Raw genomic sequence first — 22,025 nt, forward strand, 5'->3', positions numbered from 1 at the left:
GATGTAACGTAAAATGTCAGAGTTTTTCCACAATACCTGACGAACATTTAATTTTTGGGTTTCCGTGGCGCAATGGTTAGCGCGTTCGGCTGTTAACCAATAGGTTGGTTGTTCGAGCCCATCCGAGAGCGGTGTTGTGAGGTCTCAGATGTGACGTAAAAATTCAAGGTTTTTACACAATACCTGACGAGCATTTAACTTTTGGGCTTCCGTGGCGCAATGGTTAGCGCGTTCGGCTGTTAACCAATAGGTTGGTGGTTCGAGCCCACCCGGGAGCGGTGTTTTGGGATCTCAAATGTAAAGTTGAAAGCCAAAATTTTTCCACAATACCTGACGACCATTTAATTTTTGGGCTTCCGTGGCGCAATGGTCAGCGCGTTCAGCTGTTAACCGAAAGGTTAATGTTCGAGCCCATCCGGGAGCGGTGTTGTGACGTCTAAGATGTAACGTAAAATGTCAGAGTTTTTCCACAATACCTGACGAACATTTAATTTTTGGGCTTCCTTGGCGCAATTATTAGCGCGTTCAACTGTTAATCAAAAGGCTGGTGGTTCAAGCGCACCCGGAAGAGGTGTTGTGGGGTCTCAGATGTAGCGTAAAGAGTCAAAACTTATCCACAATACGTGACAACCATTTAATTTCTGAGCTTCCGTGGCTCAAAGGTTAGCGCGTTCGGCTGTTAACCAATAGGTGTGTGGTTCGAGCCCATCCGGGAGCGGTGTTGTGACGTCTCAGATGTAACGTAAAATGTCAGAGTTTTTCCACAATACCTGACGAACATTTAATTTTTGGGCTTCCGTGGCGCAATGATTAGCGCGTTCAGCTGTTAATCGAAAGGTTGAAGGTTCGAGCCCACCCGGGAGAGGTGTTGTGAGGTCTCAGATGTGACGTAAAAAGTCAAGGTTTTTACACAATACCTGACGAGCATCAACTTTGGGCTTCCGTGGCTCAATGGTTAGCGCGTTCGGCTGTTAACCAATAGGTTGGTGGTTCGAGCCCATCCGGGAGCGGTGTTGTGAGGTCTCAGATGTGACGTAAAAAGTCAAGGTTTTTACACAATACCTGACGAGCATTTAACTTTGGGCTTCCGTGGCTCAATGGTTAGCGCGTTCGGCTGTTAACCAATAGGTTGGTGGTTCGAGCCCATCCGGGAGCGGTATTATGGCGTCTCAGATGTGACGTTAAAAGTCAAGGTTTTTCCAAAATACCTGACGACCATTTAATTTTGGGCTTCCGTGGCTCAATGGTTAGCGCGTTCGGCTGTTAACCAATAGGTTGGTGGTTCGAGCCCATCCGGGAGCGGTATTGTGACGTCTCAGATGTGACGTTAAAAGTCAAGGTTTTTCCAAAATACCTGACGACCATTTAATTTTTGGGCTTCCGTGGCGCAATGGTTAGCGCGTTCAGCTGTTAATCGAAAGGTTGGTGGTTCGATCCCAACCGGGAGAGGTGTTGTAGGGTATCAGATGTAACGTAATAAGTCATAACTTATCCACAATACCTGACAACCATTTAATTTCCGAGCTTCCTTGGCTCAATGGTTATCGCGTTCGGCTGTTAACCAATAGGTTTGTGGTTCGAGCCCATCCAGGATGCGGTGTTGTGAGGTCTCAGATGTAACGTAAAATGTCAGAGTTTTTCACAATACCTGACGAACATTTAATTTTTGGGCTTCCGTGGCGGAATGATTAGCGCGTTCAGCTGTTAATCGAAAGGTTGAAGGTTCGAGCCCACCCGGGAGCGGTGTTGTGGGATCTCAAATGTAACGTAGAAAGCCAAAGTTTTTCCACAATACCTGACGACCATTTAATTTCTGAGCATCCGTGGCTCAATGGTTAGCGCGTTCGGCTGTTAACCAATAGTTTGGTAGTTCGAGCCCATCCGGGAGCGGTGTTCTGAGGTCTCAGATGTGACGTAAAAAGTCAAGGTTTTTACGCAAAACCTGATGAGCATTTAATTTTTGGGCTTCCGTGGCGCAATGGTTAGCGCGTTCTGCTGTTGACCCATAGGTTGGTGGTTCGAGCCCACCCGGGAGCGGTGTTGTGGGATCTCAAATGTAACGTAGAAAGCCAAAGTTTTTCCACAATACCTGACGACCATTTAATTTCTGAGCTTCCGTGGCTCAATGGTTAGCGCGTTCAGCTGTTAATCGAAAGGTTGGTGGTTGTGGGGTCTCAAATGTAACGTAGAAAGCCAAAGTTTTTCCACAATACCTGACAACCATTTAATTTCTGAGCTTCCGTGGCTCAATGGTTAGCGCGTTCGGCTGTTAGCCAATAGGTTGGTGCTTCAAGCATACCCGGGAGCGGTGTTGTGGGATCTCGAATGTAACGTAGAAAGCCAAAGTTTTTCCACAATACCTGACGACCATTTAATTTTTGGGCTTCCGTGGCGCAATGGTTAGCGCGTTCGGCTGTTAACCGAAAGGTTGGTGGTTCAAGCCCATCCGGGAGCGGTGTTGTGACGTCTCAGATGTTACGTAAAAAGTCAAGGTTTTTCCACAATACCTGACGACCATTTAATTTTTGGGCTTCCGTGGCTCAATGGTTAGCGCGTTCGGCTGTTAACCAATAGGTTGGTGGTTCGAGGCCACCCGGGAGCGGTGTTGTGGGATCTCACATGTAACGTAGAAAGCCAAAGTTTTTCCACAATACCTGACGACCATTTAATTTTTGGGCTTCCGTGGCGCAATGGTTAGCGCGTTCGGCTGTTAACCGAAAGGTTGGTGGTTCAAGCCCACCCGGGAGCGGTGTTGTGGGATCACGAATGTAACGTAGAAAGCCAAAGTTTTTCCAGAATACCTGACGACCATTTAATTTTTGGGCTTCCGTGGCGCAAAAATTAGCGCGTTCAGCTGTTAATCGAAAGGTTGGTGGTTCGAGCCCACCCGAGAGAGGTGTTGTGGGGTCTCAGATGTAGCGTAAAAAGTCAAAACTTTTCCACAATACGTGACAACCATTTAATTTCTGAGCTTTCGTGGCTCAATGGTTAGCGCGTTCGGCTGTTAGCCAATAGGTTGGTGGTTCGAGCCCACCCGGGAGCGGTGTTGTGGGATCTCAAATGTAACGTAGAAAGCCAAAGTTTTTCCACAATACCTGACGACCATTTAATTTTTGGGCTTCCGGGGCGCAATGGTTAGCGCGTTCAGCTGTTAACCGAAAGGTTGGTGGTTCAAGCCCATCCGGGAGCGGTGTTGTGACGTCTCAGATGTTACGTAAAAAGTCAAGGTTTTTCCACAATACCTGACGACCATTTAATTTTTGGGCTTCCGTGGCTCAATGGTTAGCGCGTTCGGCTGTTAACCAATAGGTTGGTGGTTCGAGGCCACCCGGGAGCGGTGTTGTGGGATCTCACATGTAACGTAGAAAGCCAAAGTTTTTCCACAATACCTGACGACCATTTAATTTTTGGGCTTCCGTGGCGCAATGGTTTGCGCGTTCGGCTGGTAACCGAAAGGTTGGTGGTTCAAGTCCACCCGGGAGCGGTGTTGTGGGATCACGAATGTAACGTAGAAAGCCAAAGTTTTTCCAGAATACCTGACGACCATTTAATTTTTGGGCTTCCGTGGCGCAATAATTAGCGCGTTCAGCTGTTAATCGAAAGGTTGGTGGTTCGAGCCCACCCGAGAGAGGTGTTGTGGGGTCTCAGATGTAGCGTAAAAAGTCAAAACTTTTCCACAATACGTGACAACCATTTAATTTCTGAGCTTTCGTGGCTCAATGGTTAGCGCGTTCGGCTGTTAGCCAATAGGTTGGTGGTTCGAGCCCACCCGGGAGCGGTGTTGTAGGGTCTCAGATGTAACGTAATAAGTCATAACTTATCCACAATACCTGACAACCATTTAATCTCTGAGCTTCCGTGGCTCAATGGTTAGCGCGTTCGGCTGTTAACCAATAGGTTGGTGGTTCGAGCCCATCCGGGAGCGGTGTTGTGAGGTCTCAGATGTGACGTAAAAAGTCAAGGTTTTTACACAATACCTGACGAGCATTTAATTTTTAGCTTCCGTGGCGCAATGGTTAGCGCGTTCAGCAGTTAACAAATAGGTTAGTGGTTCGAGCCCACCCGGGAGCGGCGTTGTGGGATCTCAAACGTAACGTAGAAAGCCAAAGTTTTTCCACAATACCTGACGACCATTTAATTTTTGGGCTTCCGTGGCGCAATGGTTAACGCGTTCGGCTGTTAACCAATAGGTTGGTGGTTCGAGCCCACCCGGGAGCGGTGTTGTGGGATCTCAAATGTAACGTAGAAAGCCAAAGTTTTTCCACAATACGTGACGACCATTTAATTTCTGAGCTTCCGTGGCTCAATGGTTAGCGCGTTCGGCTGTTAACTAATAGGTTGGTGGTTCGAGCCCATCCGGGAGCGGTGTTGTGAGGTCTCAGAAGTGACGTAAAAAGTCAAGGTTTTCCTACAATACCTGACGAACATTTAATTTTTGGGCTTCCATGGCGCAATGGTTAGCGCGTTCGGCTGTTAACCGAAAGGTTGGTGGTTCGAGCCCAACCGGGAGAGGTGTTGTGGGGTCTCAGATGTAGCGTAAAAAGTCAAACCTTTTCCACAATACGTGACAACCATTTAATTTCTGCGCTTCCGTGGCTGAATGGTTAGCGCGTTCAGCTTTTAACCAATAGGGTGGTGGTTCGAGCCCACCCGGGAGCGGTGTTGTGGGATCTCAAATGTAACGTAGAAAGACAAAGTTTTTCCACAATACCTGACGACCATTTATTTTTTGGGCTTCCTTGGCGCAATGGTTAGCGCGTTCGGCTGTTAACCGAAAGGTTGGTGGTTCGAGCCCAACCGTGAGAGGTGTTGTAGGGTCTCAGATGTAACGTAATAAGTCATAACTTATCCACAATACCTGACAACCATTTAATCTCTGAGCTTCCGTGGCTCAATGGTTAGCGCGTTCGGCTGTTAACCAATAGGTTGGTGGTTCGAGCCCATCCGGGAGCGGTGTTGTGAGGTCTCAGATGTAACGTAAAATGTCAGAGTTTTTCCACAATACCTGACGAACATTTAATTTTTGGGTTTCCGTGGCGCAATGGTTAGCGCGTTCGGCTGTTAACCAATAGGTTGGTTGTTCGAGCCCATCCGAGAGCGGTGTTGTGAGGTCTCAGATGTGACGTAAAAATTCAAGGTTTTTACACAATACCTGACGAGCATTTAACTTTTGGGCTTCCGTGGCGCAATGGTTAGCGCGTTCGGCTGTTAACCAATAGGTTGGTGGTTCGAGCCCACCCGGGAGCGGTGTTTTGGGATCTCAAATGTAACGTTGAAAGCCAAAATTTTTCCACAATACCTGACGACCATTTAATTTTTGGGCTTCCGTGGCGCAATGGTCAGCGCGTTCAGCTGTTAACCGAAAGGTTAATGTTCGAGCCCATCCGGGAGCGGTGTTGTGACGTCTAAGATGTAACGTAAAATGTCAGAGTTTTTCCACAATACCTGACGAACATTTAATTTTTGGGCTTCCTTGGCGCAATTATTAGCGCGTTCAACTGTTAATCAAAAGGCTGGTGGTTCAAGCGCACCCGGAAGAGGTGTTGTGGGGTCTCAGATGTAGCGTAAAGAGTCAAAACTTATCCACAATACGTGAAAACCATTTAATTTCTGAGCTTCCGTGGCTCAAAGGTTAGCGCGTTCGGCTGTTAACCAATAGGTGTGTGGTTCGAGCCCATCCGGGAGCGGTGTTGTGACGTCTCAGATGTAACGTAAAATGTCAGAGTTTTTCCACAATACCTGACGAACATTTAATTTTTGGGTTTCCGTGGCGCAATGGTTAGCGCGTTCGGCTGTTAACCAATAGGTTGGTTGTTCGAGCCCATCCGAGAGCGGTGTTGTGAGGTCTCAGATGTGACGTAAAAATTCAAGGTTTTTACACAATACCTGACGAGCGTTTAACTTTTGGGCTTCCGTGGCGCAATGGTTAGCGCGTTTGGCTGTTAACCAATAGGTTGGTGGTTCGAGCCCACCCGGGAGCGGTGTTTTGGGATCTCAAATGTAACGTTGAAAGCCAAAATTTTTCCACAATACCTGACGACCATTTAATTTTTGGGCTTCCGTGGCGCAATGGTCAGCGCGTTCAGCTGTTAACCGAAAGGTTAATGTTCGAGCCCATCCGGGAGCGGTGTTGTGACGTCTAAGATGTAACGTAAAATGTCAGAGTTTTTCCACAATACCTGACGAACATTTAATTTTTGGGCTTCCTTGGCGCAATTATTAGCGCGTTCAACTGTTAATCAAAAGGCTGGTGGTTCAAGCGCACCCGGAAGAGGTGTTGTGGGGTCTCAGATGTAACGTAAAATGTCAGAGTTTTTCCACAATACCTGACGAACATTTAATTTTTGGGCTTCCGTGGCGCAATGATTAGCGCGTTCAGCTGTTAATCGAAAGGTTGAAGGTTCGAGCCCACCCGGGAGAGGTGTTGTGAGGTCTCAGATGTGACGTAAAAAGTCAAGGTTTTTACACAATACCTGACGAGCATCAACTTTGGGCTTCCGTGGCTCAATGGTTAGCGCGTTCGGCTGTTAACCAATAGGTTGGTGGTTCGAGCCCATCCGGGAGCGGTGTTGTGAGGTCTCAGATGTGACGTAAAAAGTCAAGGTTTTTACACAATACCTGACGAGCATTTAACTTTGGGCTTCCGTGGCTCAATGGTTAGCGCGTTCGGCTGTTAACCAATAGGTTGGTGGTTCGAGCCCATCCGTGAGAGGTGTTGTAGGGTCTCAGATGTAACGTAATAAGTCATAACTTATCCACAATACCTGACAACCATTTAATCTCTGAGCTTCCGAGGCTCAATGGTTAGCGCGTTCGGCTGTTAACCAATAGGTTGGTGGTTCGAGCCCATCCGGGAGCGGTGTTGTGAGGTCTCAGATGTAACGTAAAATGTCAGAGTTTTTCCACAATACCTGACGAACATTTAATTTTTGGGTTTCCGTGGCGCAATGGTTAGCGCGTTCGGCTGTTAACCAATAGGTTGGTTGTTCGAGCCCATCCGAGAGCGGTGTTGTGAGGTCTCAGATGTGACGTAAAAATTCAAGGTTTTTACACAATACCTGACGAGCATTTAACTTTTGGGCTTCCGTGGCGCAATGGTTAGCGCGTTCGGCTGTTAACCAATAGGTTGGTGGTTCGAGCCCACCCGGGAGCGGTGTTTTGGGATCTCAAATGTAACGTTGAAAGCCAAAATTTTTCCACAATACCTGACGACCATTTAATTTTTGGGCTTCCGTGGCGCAATGGTCAGCGCGTTCAGCTGTTAACCGAAAGGTTAATGTTCGAGCCCATCCGGGAGCGGTGTTGTGACGTCTAAGATGTAACGTAAAATGTCAGAGTTTTTCCACAATACCTGACGAACATTTAATTTTTGGGCTTCCTTGGCGCAATTTTTAGCGCGTTCAACTGTTAATCAAAAGGCTGGTGGTTCAAGCGCACCCGGAAGAGGTGTTGTGGGGTCTCAGATGTAGCGTAAAGAGTCAAAACTTATCCACAATACGTGAAAACCATTTAATTTCTGAGCTTCCGTGGCTCAAAGGTTAGCGCGTTCGGCTGTTAACCAATAGGTGTGTGGTTCGAGCCCATCCGGGAGCGGTGTTGTGACGTCTCAGATGTAACGTAAAATGTCAGAGTTTTTCCACAATACCTGACGAACATTTAATTTTTGGGTTTCCGTGGCGCAATGGTTAGCGCGTTCGGCTGTTAACCAATAGGTTGGTTGTTCGAGCCCATCCGAGAGCGGTGTTGTGAGGTCTCAGATGTGACGTAAAAATTCAAGGTTTTTACACAATACCTGACGAGCGTTTAACTTTTGGGCTTCCGTGGCGCAATGGTTAGCGCGTTTGGCTGTTAACCAATAGGTTGGTTGTTCGAGCCCATCCGGGAGCGGTGTTGTGACGTCTCAGATGTTACGTAAAAAGTCAAGGTTTTTCCACAATACCTGACGACCATTTAATTTTTGGGCTTCCGTGGCTCAATGGTTAGCGCGTTCGGCTGTTAACCAATAGGTTGGTGGTTCGAGGCCACCCGGGAGCGGTGTTGTGGGATCTCACATGTAACGTAGAAAGCCAAAGTTTTTCCACAATACCTGACGACCATTTAATTTTTGGGCTTCCGTGGCTCAATGGTTAGCGCGTTCGGCTGTTAACCAATAGGTTGGTGGTTCGAGCCCATCCGGGAGCGGTATTGTGACGTCTCAGATGTGACGTTAAAAGTCAAGGTTTTTCCAAAATACCTGACGACCATTTAATTTTGGGCTTCCGTGGCTCAATGGTTAGCGCGTTCGGCTGTTAACCAATAGGTTGGTGGTTCGAGCCCATCCGGGAGCGGTATTGTGACGTCTCAGATGTGACGTTAAAAGTCAAGGTTTTTCCAAAATACCTGACGACCATTTAATTTTTGGGCTTCCGTGGCGCAATGGTTAGCGCGTTCAGCTGTTAATCGAAAGGTTGGTGGTACGAGCCCACCCGGGAGAGGTGTTGTGGGGTCTCAGATGTAACGTAAAAAGTCAAAACTTTTCCACAATACGTGACAACCATTTAATTTCTGGGCTTCCGTGGCTCAATGATTAGCGCGTTCGGCTGTAAACCAATAGGTTGGTGGTTCGAGCCCACCCGGGAGCGGTGTTGTGGGATCTCAAATGTAACGTAAAAATTCAAGGTTTTTCCACAATACCTGACGAAAATTTAATTTTTGGGCTTCCTTGGGGCAATGGTTAGCGCGTTCGGCTGTTAACCGAAAGGTTGGTGGTTCGATCCCAACCGGGAGAGGTGTTGTAGGGTATCAGATGTAACGTAATAAGTCATAACTTATCCACAATACCTGACAACCATTTAATTTCCGAGCTTCCTTGGCTCAATGGTTATCGCGTTCGGCTGTTAACCAATAGGTTTGTGGTTCGAGCCCATCCAGGATGCGGTGTTGTGAGGTCTCAGATGTAACGTAAAATGTCAGAGTTTTTCACAATACCTGACGAACATTTAATTTTTGGGCTTCCGTGGCGGAATGATTAGCGCGTTCAGCTGTTAATCGAAAGGTTGAAGGTTCGAGCCCACCCGGGAGCGGTGTTGTGGGATCTCAAATGTAACGTAGAAAGCCAAAGTTTTTCCTCAATACCTGACGACCATGTAATTTCTGAGCATCCGTGGCTCAATGGTTAGCGCGTTCGGCTGTTAACCAATAGTTTGGTAGTTCGAGCCCATCCGGGAGCGGTGTTCTGAGGTCTCAGATGTGACGTAAAAAGTCAAGGTTTTTACGCAAAACCTGACGAGCATTTAATTTTTGGGCTTCCGTGGCGCAATGGTTAGCGCGTTCTGCTGTTGACCCATAGGTTGGTGGTTCGAGCCCACCCGGGAGCGGTGTTGTGGGATCTCAAATGTAACGTAGAAAGCCAAAGTTTTTCCACAATACCTGACGACCATTTAATTTCTGAGCTTCCGTGGCTCAATGGTTAGCGCGTTCAGCTGTTAATCGAAAGGTTGGTGGTTGTGGGGTCTCAAATGTAACGTAGAAAGCCAAAGTTTTTCCACAATACCTGACAACCATTTAATTTCTGAGCTTCCGTGGCTCAATGGTTAGCGCGTTCGGCTGTTAGCCAATAGGTTGGTGCTTCAAGCATACCCGGGAGCGGTGTTGTGGGATCTCGAATGTAACGTAGAAAGCCAAAGTTTTTCCACAATACCTGACGACCATTTAATTTTTGGGCTTCCGTGGCGCAATGGTTAGCGCGTTCGGCTGTTAACCGAAAGGTTGGTGGTTCAAGCCCATCCGGGAGCGGTGTTGTGACGTCTCAGATGTTACGTAAAAAGTCAAGGTTTTTCCACAATACCTGACGACCATTTAATTTTTGGGCTTCCGTGGCTCAATGGTTAGCGCGTTCGGCTGTTAACCAATAGGTTGGTGGTTCGAGGCCACCCGGGAGCGGTGTTGTGGGATCTCACATGTAACGTAGAAAGCCAAAGTTTTTCCACAATACCTGACGACCATTTAATTTTTGGGCTTCCGTGGCTCAATGGTTAGCGCGTTCGGCTGTTAACCAATAGGTTGGTGGTTCGAGCCCATCCGGGAGCGGTATTGTGACGTCTCAGATGTGACGTTAAAAGTCAAGGTTTTTCCAAAATACCTGACGACCATTTAATTTTGGGCTTCCGTGGCTCAATGGTTAGCGCGTTCGGCTGTTAACCAATAGGTTGGTGGTTCGAGCCCATCCGGGAGCGGTATTGTGACGTCTCAGGTGTGACGTTAAAAGTCAAGGTTTTTCCAAAATACCTGACGACCATTTAATTTTTGGGCTTCCGTGGCGCAATGGTTAGCGCGTTCAGCTGTTAATCGAAAGGTTGGTGGTACGAGCCCACCCGGGAGAGGTGTTGTGGGGTCTCAGATGTAACGTAAAAAGTCAAAACTTTTCCACAATACGTGACAACCATTTAATTTCTGGGCTTCCGTGGCTCAATGATTAGCGCGTTCGGCTGTAAACCAATAGGTTGGTGGTTCGAGCCCACCCGGGAGCGGTGTTGTGGGATCTCAAATGTAACGTAAAAATTCAAGGTTTTTCCACAATACCTGACGAAAATTTAATTTTTGGGCTTCCTTGGGGCAATGGTTAGCGCGTTCGGCTGTTAACCGAAAGGTTGGTGGTTCGATCCCAACCGGGAGAGGTGTTGTGGGATCTCAAATGTAACGTAGAAAGCCAAAGTTTTTCCACAATACCTGACGACCATTTAATTTCTGAGCTTCCGTGGCTCAATGGTTAGCGCGTTCAGCTGTTAATCGAAAGGTTGGTGGTTGTGGGGTCTCAAATGTAACGTAGAAAGCCAAAGTTTTTCCACAATACCTGACAACCATTTAATTTCTGAGCTTCCGTGGCTCAATGGTTAGCGCGTTCGGCTGTTAGCCAATAGGTTGGTGCTTCAAGCATACCCGGGAGCGGTGTTGTGGGATCTCGAATGTAACGTAGAAAGCCAAAGTTTTTCCACAATACCTGACGACCATTTAATTTTTGGGCTTCCGTGGCGCAATGGTTAGCGCGTTCGGCTGTTAACCGAAAGGTTGGTGGTTCAAGCCCATCCGGGAGCGGTGTTGTGACGTCTCAGATGTTACGTAAAAAGTCAAGGTTTTTCCACAATACCTGACGACCATTTAATTTTTGGGCTTCCGTGGCTCAATGGTTAGCGCGTTCGGCTGTTAACCAATAGGTTGGTGGTTCGAGGCCACCCGGGAGCGGTGTTGTGGGATCTCACATGTAACGTAGAAAGCCAAAGTTTTTCCACAATACCTGACGACCATTTAATTTTTGGGCTTCCGTGGCGCAATGGTTAGCGCGTTCGGCTGGTAACCGAAAGGTTGGTGGTTCAAGTCCACCCGGGAGCGGTGTTGTGGGATCACGAATGTAACGTAGAAAGCCAAAGTTTTTCCAGAATACCTGACGACCATTTAATTTTTGGGCTTCCGTGGCGCAATAATTAGCGCGTTCAGCTGTTAATCGAAAGGTTGGTGGTTCGAGCCCACCCGAGAGAGGTGTTGTGGGGTCTCAGATGTAGCGTAAAAAGTCAAAACTTTTCCACAATACGTGACAACCATTTAATTTCTGAGCTTTCGTGGCTCAATGGTTAGCGCGTTCGGCTGTTAGCCAAAAGGTTGGTGGTTCGAGCCCACCCGGGAGCGGTGTTGTGGGATCTCAAATGTAACGTAGAAAGCCAAAGTTTTTCCACAATACCTGACGACCATTTAATTTTTGGGCTTCCGGGGCGCAATGGTTAGCGCGTTCAGCTGTTAATCGAAAGGTTGGTGGTTCGAGCCCACCCGGGAGAGGTGTTGTGGGGTCTCAGATGTAGCGTAAAAAGTCAAAACTTTTCCACAATACGTGACAACGATTTAATTTCTGAGGTTCCGTGGCTCAATGTTTAGCGCGTTCGGCTGTTAGCCAATAGGTTGGTGGTTCGAGCCCACCCGGGAGCGGTGTTGTGGGATCTCAAATGTAACGTAGAAAGCCAAAGTTTTTCCACAATACCTGACGACCATTTAATTTCTGAGCTTCCGTGGCTCAATGGTTAGCGCGTTCGGCTGTTAACCAATAGTTTGGTAGTTCGAGCCCATCCGGGAGCGGTGTTGTGAGGTCTCAGATGTGACGTAAAAAGTCAAGGTTTTTCCACAATACCTGACGACCATTTAATTTTTGAGCTTCCGTGGCGCAATGGTTAGCGCGTTCTTCTGTTAATCGAAAGGTTGGTGGTTCGAGCCCACCCGGGAGAGGTGTTGTGGGGTCTCAGATGTAGCGTAAAAAGTCAAAACTTTTCCACAATACGTGACAACGATTTAATTTCTGAGCTTCCGTGGCTCAATGTTTAGCGTGTTCGGCTGTTAACCAATAGGTTGGTGGTTCGGGCCCACCCGGGAGCGGTGTTGTGAGTTCTCAGATGTGACGTAAAATGTCAGAGTTTTTCCACAATACCTGACGAATATTTAATATTTGGGCTTCCTTGGCGCAATGGTTAGCGCGTTTGGCTGTTAACAGAAAGGTTGGTGGTTCGAGCACACCCGGGAGCGGTGTTGTGACGTCTCGAATGTAACGTAGAAAGCCAAAGTTTTTCCACAATACCTGACGACCATTTATTTTTTGGGCTTCCTTGGCGCAATGGTTAGCGCGTTCGGCTGTTAACCGAAAGGTTGGTGGTTCGAGCCCAACCGAGAGAGGTGTTGTAGGGTCTCAGATGTAACGTAATAAGTCATAACTTATCCACAATACGTGACAACCATTAATTTCTGAGCTTCCGTGGCTCAATGGTTAGCGCGTTCGGCTGTTAACCAATAGGTTGGTGGTTCGAGCCCACCCGGGAGCGGTGGTGTGGGATCTCAAATGTAACGTAGAAAGCCAAAGTTTTGCCACAATACCTGACGACCTTTACATTTTTGGGCTTCCTTGGCGCAATGGTTAGTGCCTTCGGCTGTTAACCGAAAGGTTGGTGGTTCGAGCCCAACCGGAATAGGTGTTGTGACGTCTCAGATGTGACGTAAAAAGCCAAGGTTTTTTCCACAACACCTGACGACCATTTAATTTTTGGGCTTCCGTGGCGCAATGGTTAGCGCGTTCGGCTTTTAACCAATAGGTTGGTGGTTCGAGCCCATCCGGGAGCGGTGTATTGAGGTCTCAGATGTAACGTAAAATGTCAGAGTTTTTCCACAATACCTGACGAACATTTAATTTTTGGGCTTCCGTGCCGCAATGACTAGCGCGTTCAGCTGTTAATCGAAAGGTTGAAGGTTCGAGCCCACCCGGGAGAGGTGTTGTGGGGTCTCAGATGTAGCGTAAAAAGTCAAAACTTTTCCACAATACGTGACAACCATTTAATTTCTGAGCTTCCGTGGCTCAATGGTTAGCGCGTTCGGCTGTTAACCAATAGGTTGGTGGTTCGAGCCCATCCGGGAGCGGTGTTGTGACGTCTCAGATGTGACGTAAAAAGTCAAGGTTTTTCCACAATACCGGACGACCATTTAAATTTTGGGCTTCCGTGGCGCAATCGTTAGCGCGTTCGGCTGTTAACAGAAAGGTTGGTGGTTCAAGCACACCCGGGAGCGGTGCTATGAGGTCTCAGATGTTACGTAAAAAGTCAAAGTTTTTCCACAATACGTGACAACCATTTAATTTCTGAGCTTCCGTGGCTCAATGGTTAGCGCGTTCGGCTGTTAACTAATAGGTTAGTGGTTCGAGCCCACCCGGGAGCGGCGTTGTGGGATCTCAAATGTAACGTAGAAAGCCAAAGTTTTTCCACAATACCTGACGATCATTTAATTTTTGGGCTTCCGTGGCGCAATGGTTAGGGCGTTCGGCTGTTAACCAATAGGTTGGTGGTTCGAGCCCACCCGGGCGCGGTGTTGTGGGATCTCAAACGTAACGTGGAAAGCCAAAGTTTTTCCACTATACCTGACGACCATTTAATTTTTGGGCTTCCGTGGCGCAATGATTAGCGCGTTCAGCTGTTAATCGAAAGGTTGAAGGTTCGAGCCCACCCGGGAGAGGTGTTGTGGGGTCTCAGATGTAGCGTAAAAAGTCAAAACTTTTCCACAATACGTGACAACCATTTAATTTCTGAGCTTCCGTGGCGCAATGGTTAGCGCGTTCAGCAGTTAACAAATAATTTAGTGGTTCGAGCCCACCCGGGAGCGGCGTTGTGGGATCTCAAACGTAACGTAGAAAGCCAAAGTTTTTCCACAATACCTAATTCAAGCAAATGTAACGATATTCATTCAAAAAACTGTTAAAATTCAATTTTTCAATAAGAAATCGTTGTCGTTCATCTCGATTGAACAATAAATAAAAATGTACCTCGATTTTTAATAACATTTTCAAAATCGACGTAACTCAACCTAAGGAAAACATTTTGAGTATTTGTTCACTGTTTTCAAATATAACCACTGAAACCATTATTTTTGTAATTTTTGCGTTAATTCAAGCAAATGTAACGATATTCATTCAACAAACTGTTAAAATTCAATTTTAAATAAGAAATCGTTGTCACGGATTTTGTATCTTGAAGAAAAAAAACATGCGGTTTTTTCGGTACACTTTTGAATGCATTTTTTTCTGGAGAAATGTTTGACCGAATTCAGCTTAATTCCCTATAAAACACTCATTGAAAGTGATTTCATCTCGATTGAACAATAATTAAAAATTTACCTCGATTTTTAATAACATTTTCAAAATCGACGTTTCACGGCCAAAAAAGCTTACTTTGAGTATTTCTTCACTATTTTCAAATATGTTCACTGAAACCATTATTTTTATTTTTTTTGCTTTAATTCAAGCAAATGTAACGATATTCAATCAAAAAACTGTTAAAATTCAATTTTTCAATAAGAAATCGTTGTCACGGATTTTGTATCTTGAAGAAAAAAAACATGCGATTTTTTCGGTACACTTTTGAATGCATTTTTTTCTGGAGAAATGTTTGACCGAATTCAGCTTAATTCCCTATAAAACACTCATTGAAAGTGATTTCATCTCGATTGAACAATAATTAAAAATTTACCTCGATTTTTAATAACATTTTCAAAATCGACGTTTCACGGCCAAAAAAGCTAACTTTGAGTATTTCTTCACTATTTTCAAATATGTTCACTGAAACCATTATTTTTATACTTTTTGCTTTAATTCAAGCAAATGTAACGATATTCAATCAAAAAACTGTTAAAATTAAATTTTTCAATAAGAAATCGTTGTCACGGATTTTGTATCTTGAAGAAGAAAAACATGCGATTTTTTCGGTTTTTTTTTAATGCATTTTTTTCAGGAGAAATTTTTGACCGAATTCAGCTTAATTCCCTATAAAACACTCATTAAAAGTGATTTCATCTCGATTGAACAATAAATAAAAATGTACCTCGATTTTTAATAACATTTTCAAAATCGACGTTTCACGGCCAAAGAAGCATATTTTGAGTATTTCTTCACTATTTTCAAAAATAACCACTGAAACCATTATTTTTATACTTTTTGCTTTAATTCAAGCAAATGTAACGATATTCATTCAACAAACTGTTAAAATTCAATTTTAAATAAGAAATCGTTGTCACGGATTTTGTATCTTGAAGAAGAAAAACATGCGATTTTTTTCGGTACTTTTTTGAATGCATTTTTTTCTGGAGAACTTTTTGACCGAATTCAGCTTAATTCCCTATAAAACACTCATTGAAAGTGATTTCATCTCGATTGAACAATAAATAAAAATGTACCTCAATTTTTAATAATATTTTCAAAATCGACGTTTCACGGCCAAAGAAGCATATTTTGAGTATTTCTTCACTATTTTCAAAAATAACCACTGAAACCATTATTTTTATACTTTTTGCTTTAATTCAAGCAAATGTAACGATATTCATTCAAAAAACTATTAAAATTCAATTTTTCAATAAGAAATCGTTGTCACGGATTTTGTATCTTGAAGAAGAAAAACATGCGATTTTTTTCGGTACTTTTTTGAATGCATTTTTTTCTGGAGAGATTTTTGACCGAATTCAGCTTAATTCCCTATAAAACACTCATTGAAAGTGATTTCATCTCGATTGAACAATAATTAAAAATTTACCTCGATTTTTAATAACATTTTCAAAATCGACGTTTCACGGCCAAAGAAGCTTACTTTGAGTATTTCTTCACTATTTTCAAATATGTTCACTGAAACCATTATTTTTATACTTTTTGCTTTAATTCAAGCAAATGTAACGATATTCAATCAAAAAACTGTTAAAATTAAATTTTTCAATAAGAAATCGTTGTCACGGATTATGTATCTTGAAGGAGAAAAACATGCGATTTTTTCGGTACTTTTTTGAATGAATTTTTTTCTGGAGAAATTTTTGACCGAATTCAGCTTAATTCCCTATAAAACACTCATTAAAAGTGATTTCATCTCGATTGAACAATAAATAAAAATGTACCTCGATTTTTAATAACATTTTCAAAATCGACGTTTCACGGCCAAAGAAGCATATTTTGAGTATTTCTTCACTATTTTCAAAAATAACCACTGAAACCATTATTTTTATACTTTTTGCTTTAATTCAAGCAAATGTAACGATATTCATTCAACAAACTGTTAAAATTCAATTTTAAATAAGAAATCGTTGTCACGGATTTTGTATCTTGAAGAAAAAAAACATGCGATTTTTTCGGTACACTTTTGAATGCATTTTTTTCTGGAGAAATTTTTGACCGAATTCAGCTTAATTCCCTATAAAACACTCAATAAAAGTGATTTCATCTCGATTGAACAATAAATAAAAATGTACCTCGATTTTTAATAACATTTTCAAAATCGACGTAACTCGGCCTAAGAAAAACATTTTGAGTATTTGTTCACTGTTTTCAAATATAACCACTGAAACCATTATTTTTGTAATTTTTGCGTTAATTCAAGCAAATGTAACGATATTCATTCAACAAACTGTTAAAATTCAATTTTAAATAAGAAATCGTTGTCATGGATTTTGTATCTTGAAGAAAAAAAACATGCGATTTTTTCGGTACACTTTTAAATGCATTTTTTTCTGGAGAAATGTTTGACCGAATTCAGCTTAATTCCCTATAAAACACTCATTAAAAGTGATTTCATCTCGATTGAACAATAATTAAAAATGTACCTCGATTTTTAATAACATTTTAAAAATCGACGTTTCACCGCCAACGAAGCATATTTTGAGTATTTCTTCACTATTTACAAATATATTCACTGAAACCATTATTTTTATACTTTTTGCTTTAATTCAAGCAAATGTAACGATATTCATTCAAAAAACTGTTAAAATTCTATTTTTCAATAAGAAATCGTTGTCACGGATTTTGTATCTTGAAGAAGAAAAACATGCGATTTTTTCGGTACTTTTTTGAATGCATTTTTTTCTGGAGAAATTTTTGACCGAATTCAGCTTAATTCCCTATAAAACACTCATTGAAAGTGATTTCATCTCGATTGAACAATAAATAAAAATGTACCTCGATTTTTAATAACATTTTCAAAATCGACGTTTCACGGCCAAAGAAGCATATTTTGAGTATTTCTTCACTATTTTCAAATATAACCACTGAAACCATTATTTTTATACTTTTTGCTTTAATTCAAGCAAATGTAACGATATTCATTCAAAAAACTGTTAAAATTCAATTTTTCAATAAGAAATCGTTGTCACGGATATTGTATCTTGAAGAAAAAAAACATGCGATTTTTTCGGTACACTTTTGAATGCATTTTTTTTTGGAGAAATGTTTGACCGAATTCAGCTTAATTCCCTATAAAACACTCTTTGAAAGTGATTTCATCTTGATTGAACAATAATTAAAAATTTACCTCGATTTTTAATAACATTTTCAAAATCGACGTTTCACGGCCAAAGAAGCATACTTTGAGTATTTCTTCACTATTTTCAAATATGTTCACTGAAACCATTATTTTTATACTTTTTGCTTTAATTCAAGCAATGTAACGATATTCATTCAAAAAACTGTTAAAATTCTATTTTTCAATAAGAAATCGTTGTCACGGATTTTGTATCTTGAAGAAGAAAAACATGCGATTTTTTCGGTACTTTTTTGAATGCATTTTTTTCTGGAGAAATTTTTGACCGAATTCAGCTTAATTCCCTATAAAACACTCATTGAAAGTGATTTCATCTCGATTGAACAATAAATAAAAATGTACCTCGATTTTTAATAACATTTTCAAAATCGACGTTTCACGGCCAAAGAAGCATATTTTGAGTATTTCTTCACTATTTTCAAATATAACCACTGAAACCATTATTTTTATACTTTTTGCTTTAATTCAAGCAAATGTAACGATATTCATTCAAAAAACTGTTAAAATTCAATTTTTCAATAAGAAATCGTTGTCACGGATATTGTATCTTGAAGAAAAAAAACATGCGATTTTTTCGGTACACTTTTGAATGCATTTTTTTTTTTGGAGAAATGTTTGACCGAATTCAGCTTAATTCCCTATAAAACACTCTTTGAAAGTGATTTCATCTTGATTGAACAATAATTAAAAATTTACCTCGATTTTTAATAACATTTTCAAAATCGACGTTTCACGGCCAAAGAAGCATACTTTGAGTATTTCTTCACTATTTTCAAATATGTTCACTGAAACCATTATTTTTATACTTTTTGCTTTAATTCAAGCAATGTAACGATATTCATTCAAAAAACTGCTAAAATTCAATTTTCAGTAAGAAATCGTATTCACGGATTTTGTGTCTTGAAGAAGAAAAACCTGCGATTTTTTCGGTACTTTTTTGAATGAATTTTTTTCTGGAGAAATTTTTGACCGAATTCAGCTTAATTCCCTATAAAACACTCATTAAAAGTGATTTCATCTCGATTGAACAATAAATAAAAATGTACCTCGATTTTTAATAACATTTTCAAAATCGACGTTTCACGGCCAAAGAAGCTTACTTTGAGTATTTTTTCACTATTTTCAAATATGACCACTGAAACCATTATTTTTGTACTTTTTGCTTTAATTCAAGCAAATGTAACGATATTCATTCAACAAACTGTTAAAATTCAATTTTAAATAAGAAATCGTTGTCACGGATTTTGTATCTTGAAGAAAAAAAACATGCGATTTTTTCGGTACACTTTTGAATGCATTTTTTTCTGGAGAAATTTTTGACCGAATTCAGCTTAATTCCCTATAAAACACTCATTAAAAGTGATTTCATCTCGATTGAACAATAAATAAAAATGTACCTCGATTTTTAATAACATTTTCAAAATCGACGTTTCACGGCCAAAGAAGCATATTTTGAGTATTTCTTCACTATTTTCAAAAATAACCACTGAAACCATTATTTTTATACTTTTTGCTTTAATTCAAGCAAATGTAACGATATTCATTCAACAAACTGTTAAAATTCAATTTTAAATAAGAAATCGTTGTCACGGATTTTGTATCTTGAAGAAAAAAAACATGCGATTTTTTCGGTACACTTTTGAATGCATTTTTTTCTGGAGAAATTTTTGACCGAATTCAGCTTAATTCCCTATAAAACACTCAATAAAAGTGATTTCATCTCGATTGAACAATAAATAAAAATGTACCTCGATTTTTAATAACATTTTCAAAATCGACGTAACTCGGCCTAAGAAAAACATTTTGAGTATTTGTTCACTGTTTTCAAATATAACCACTGAAACCATTATTTTTGTAATTTTTGCGTTAATTCAAGCAAATGTAACGATATTCATTCAACAAACTGTTAAAATTCAATTTTAAATAAGAAATCGTTGTCATGGATTTTGTATCTTGAAGAAAAAAAACATGCGATTTTTTCGGTACACTTTTAAATGCATTTTTTTCTGGAGAAATGTTTGACCGAATTCAGCTTAATTCCCTATAAAACACTCATTAAAAGTGATTTCATCTCGATTGAACAATAATTAAAAATGTACCTCGATTTTTAATAACATTTTAAAAATCGACGTTTCACCGCCAACGAAGCATATTTTGAGTATTTCTTCACTATTTACAAATATATTCACTGAAACCATTATTTTTATACTTTTTGCTTTAATTCAAGCAAATGTAACGATATTCATTCAAAAAACTGTTAAAATTCTATTTTTCAATAAGAAATCGTTGTCACGGATTTTGTATCTTGAAGAAGAAAAACATGCGATTTTTTCGGTACTTTTTTGAATGCATTTTTTTCTGGAGAAATTTTTGACCGAATTCAGCTTAATTCCCTATAAAACACTCATTGAAAGTGATTTCATCTCGATTGAACAATAAATAAAAATGTACCTCGATTTTTAATAACATTTTCAAAATCGACGTTTCACGGCCAAAGAAGCATATTTTGAGTATTTCTTCACTATTTTCAAATATAACCACTGAAACCATTATTTTTATACTTTTTGCTTTAATTCAAGCAAATGTAACGATATTCATTCAAAAAACTGTTAAAATTCAATTTTTCAATAAGAAATCGTTGTCACGGATATTGTATCTTGAAGAAAAAAAACATGCGATTTTTTCGGTACACTTTTGAATGCATTTTTTTTTTGGAGAAATGTTTGACCGAATTCAGCTTAATTCCCTATAAAACACTCTTTGAAAGTGATTTCATCTTGATTGAACAATAATTAAAAATTTACCTCGATTTTTAATAACATTTTCAAAATCGACGTTTCACGGCCAAAGAAGCATACTTTGAGTATTTCTTCACTATTTTCAAATATGTTCACTGAAACCATTATTTTTATACTTTTTGCTTTAATTCAAGCAATGTAACGATATTCATTCAAAAAACTGTTAAAATTCTATTTTTCAATAAGAAATCGTTGTCACGGATTTTGTATCTTGAAGAAGAAAAACATGCGATTTTTTCGGTACTTTTTTGAATGCATTTTTTTCTGGAGAAATTTTTGACCGAATTCAGCTTAATTCCCTATAAAACACTCATTGAAAGTGATTTCATCTCGATTGAACAATAAATAAAAATGTACCTCGATTTTTAATAACATTTTCAAAATCGACGTTTCACGGCCAAAGAAGCATATTTTGAGTATTTCTTCACTATTTTCAAATATAACCACTGAAACCATTATTTTTATACTTTTTGCTTTAATTCAAGCAAATGTAACGATATTCATTCAAAAAACTGTTAAAATTCAATTTTTCAATAAGAAATCGTTGTCACGGATATTGTATCTTGAAGAAAAAAAACATGCGATTTTTTCGGTACACTTTTGAATGCATTTTTTTTTTGGAGAAATGTTTGACCGAATTCAGCTTAATTCCCTATAAAACACTCTTTGAAAGTGATTTCATCTTGATTGAACAATAATTAAAAATTTACCTCGATTTTTAATAACATTTTCAAAATCGACGTTTCACGGCCAAAGAAGCATACTTTGAGTATTTCTTCACTATTTTCAAATATGTTCACTGAAACCATTATTTTTATACTTTTTGCTTTAATTCAAGCAATGTAACGATATTCATTCAAAAAACTGCTAAAATTCAATTTTCAGTAAGAAATCGTATTCACGGATTTTGTGTCTTGAAGAAGAAAAACCTGCGATTTTTTCGGTACTTTTTTGAATGAATTTTTTTCTGGAGAAATTTTTGACCGAATTCAGCTTAATTCCCTATAAAACACTCATTAAAAGTGATTTCATCTCGATTGAACAATAAATAAAAATGTACCTCGATTTTTAATAACATTTTCAAAATCGACGTTTCACGGCCAAAGAAGCACATTTTGAGTATTTTTTCACTATTTTCAAATATGACCACTGAAACCATTATTTTTGTACTTTTTGCTTTAATTCAAGCAAATGTAACGATATTCATTCAACAAACTGTTAAAATTCAATTTTAAATAAGAAATCGTTGTCACGGATTTTGTATCTTGAAGAAAAAAAACATGCGATTTTTTCGGTACACTTTTGAATGCATTTTTTTCTGGAGAAATTTTTGACCGAATTCAGCTTAATTCCCTATAAAACACTCAATAAAAGTGATTTC

General features: G+C 40.5%; 2 non-coding genes across 2 annotated transcripts; both read left to right on the forward strand.

The window, feature by feature from the left end:
* Positions 1-3,411: 3,411 nt before the first annotated feature.
* Positions 3,412-3,484, forward strand: TRNAT-GGU (transfer RNA threonine (anticodon GGU)). The gene has a single exon. It is a non-coding gene; the product is annotated as a tRNA-Thr (tRNA).
* Positions 3,485-11,294: 7,810 nt separating this feature from the next.
* TRNAT-GGU (transfer RNA threonine (anticodon GGU)) lies at positions 11,295-11,367 on the forward strand. The gene has a single exon. It is a non-coding gene; the product is annotated as a tRNA-Thr (tRNA).
* The last annotated feature ends 10,658 nt before the right edge of the window (positions 11,368-22,025 follow it).

The sequence above is a fragment of the Phalangium opilio genome, unplaced genomic scaffold (genome assembly GCF_054372755.1).
Source record: "Phalangium opilio isolate 3A_F unplaced genomic scaffold, DU_Popi_V2 ptg000390l_1, whole genome shotgun sequence".
Classification (NCBI taxonomy): Eukaryota; Metazoa; Arthropoda; class Arachnida; order Opiliones; family Phalangiidae; genus Phalangium; species Phalangium opilio.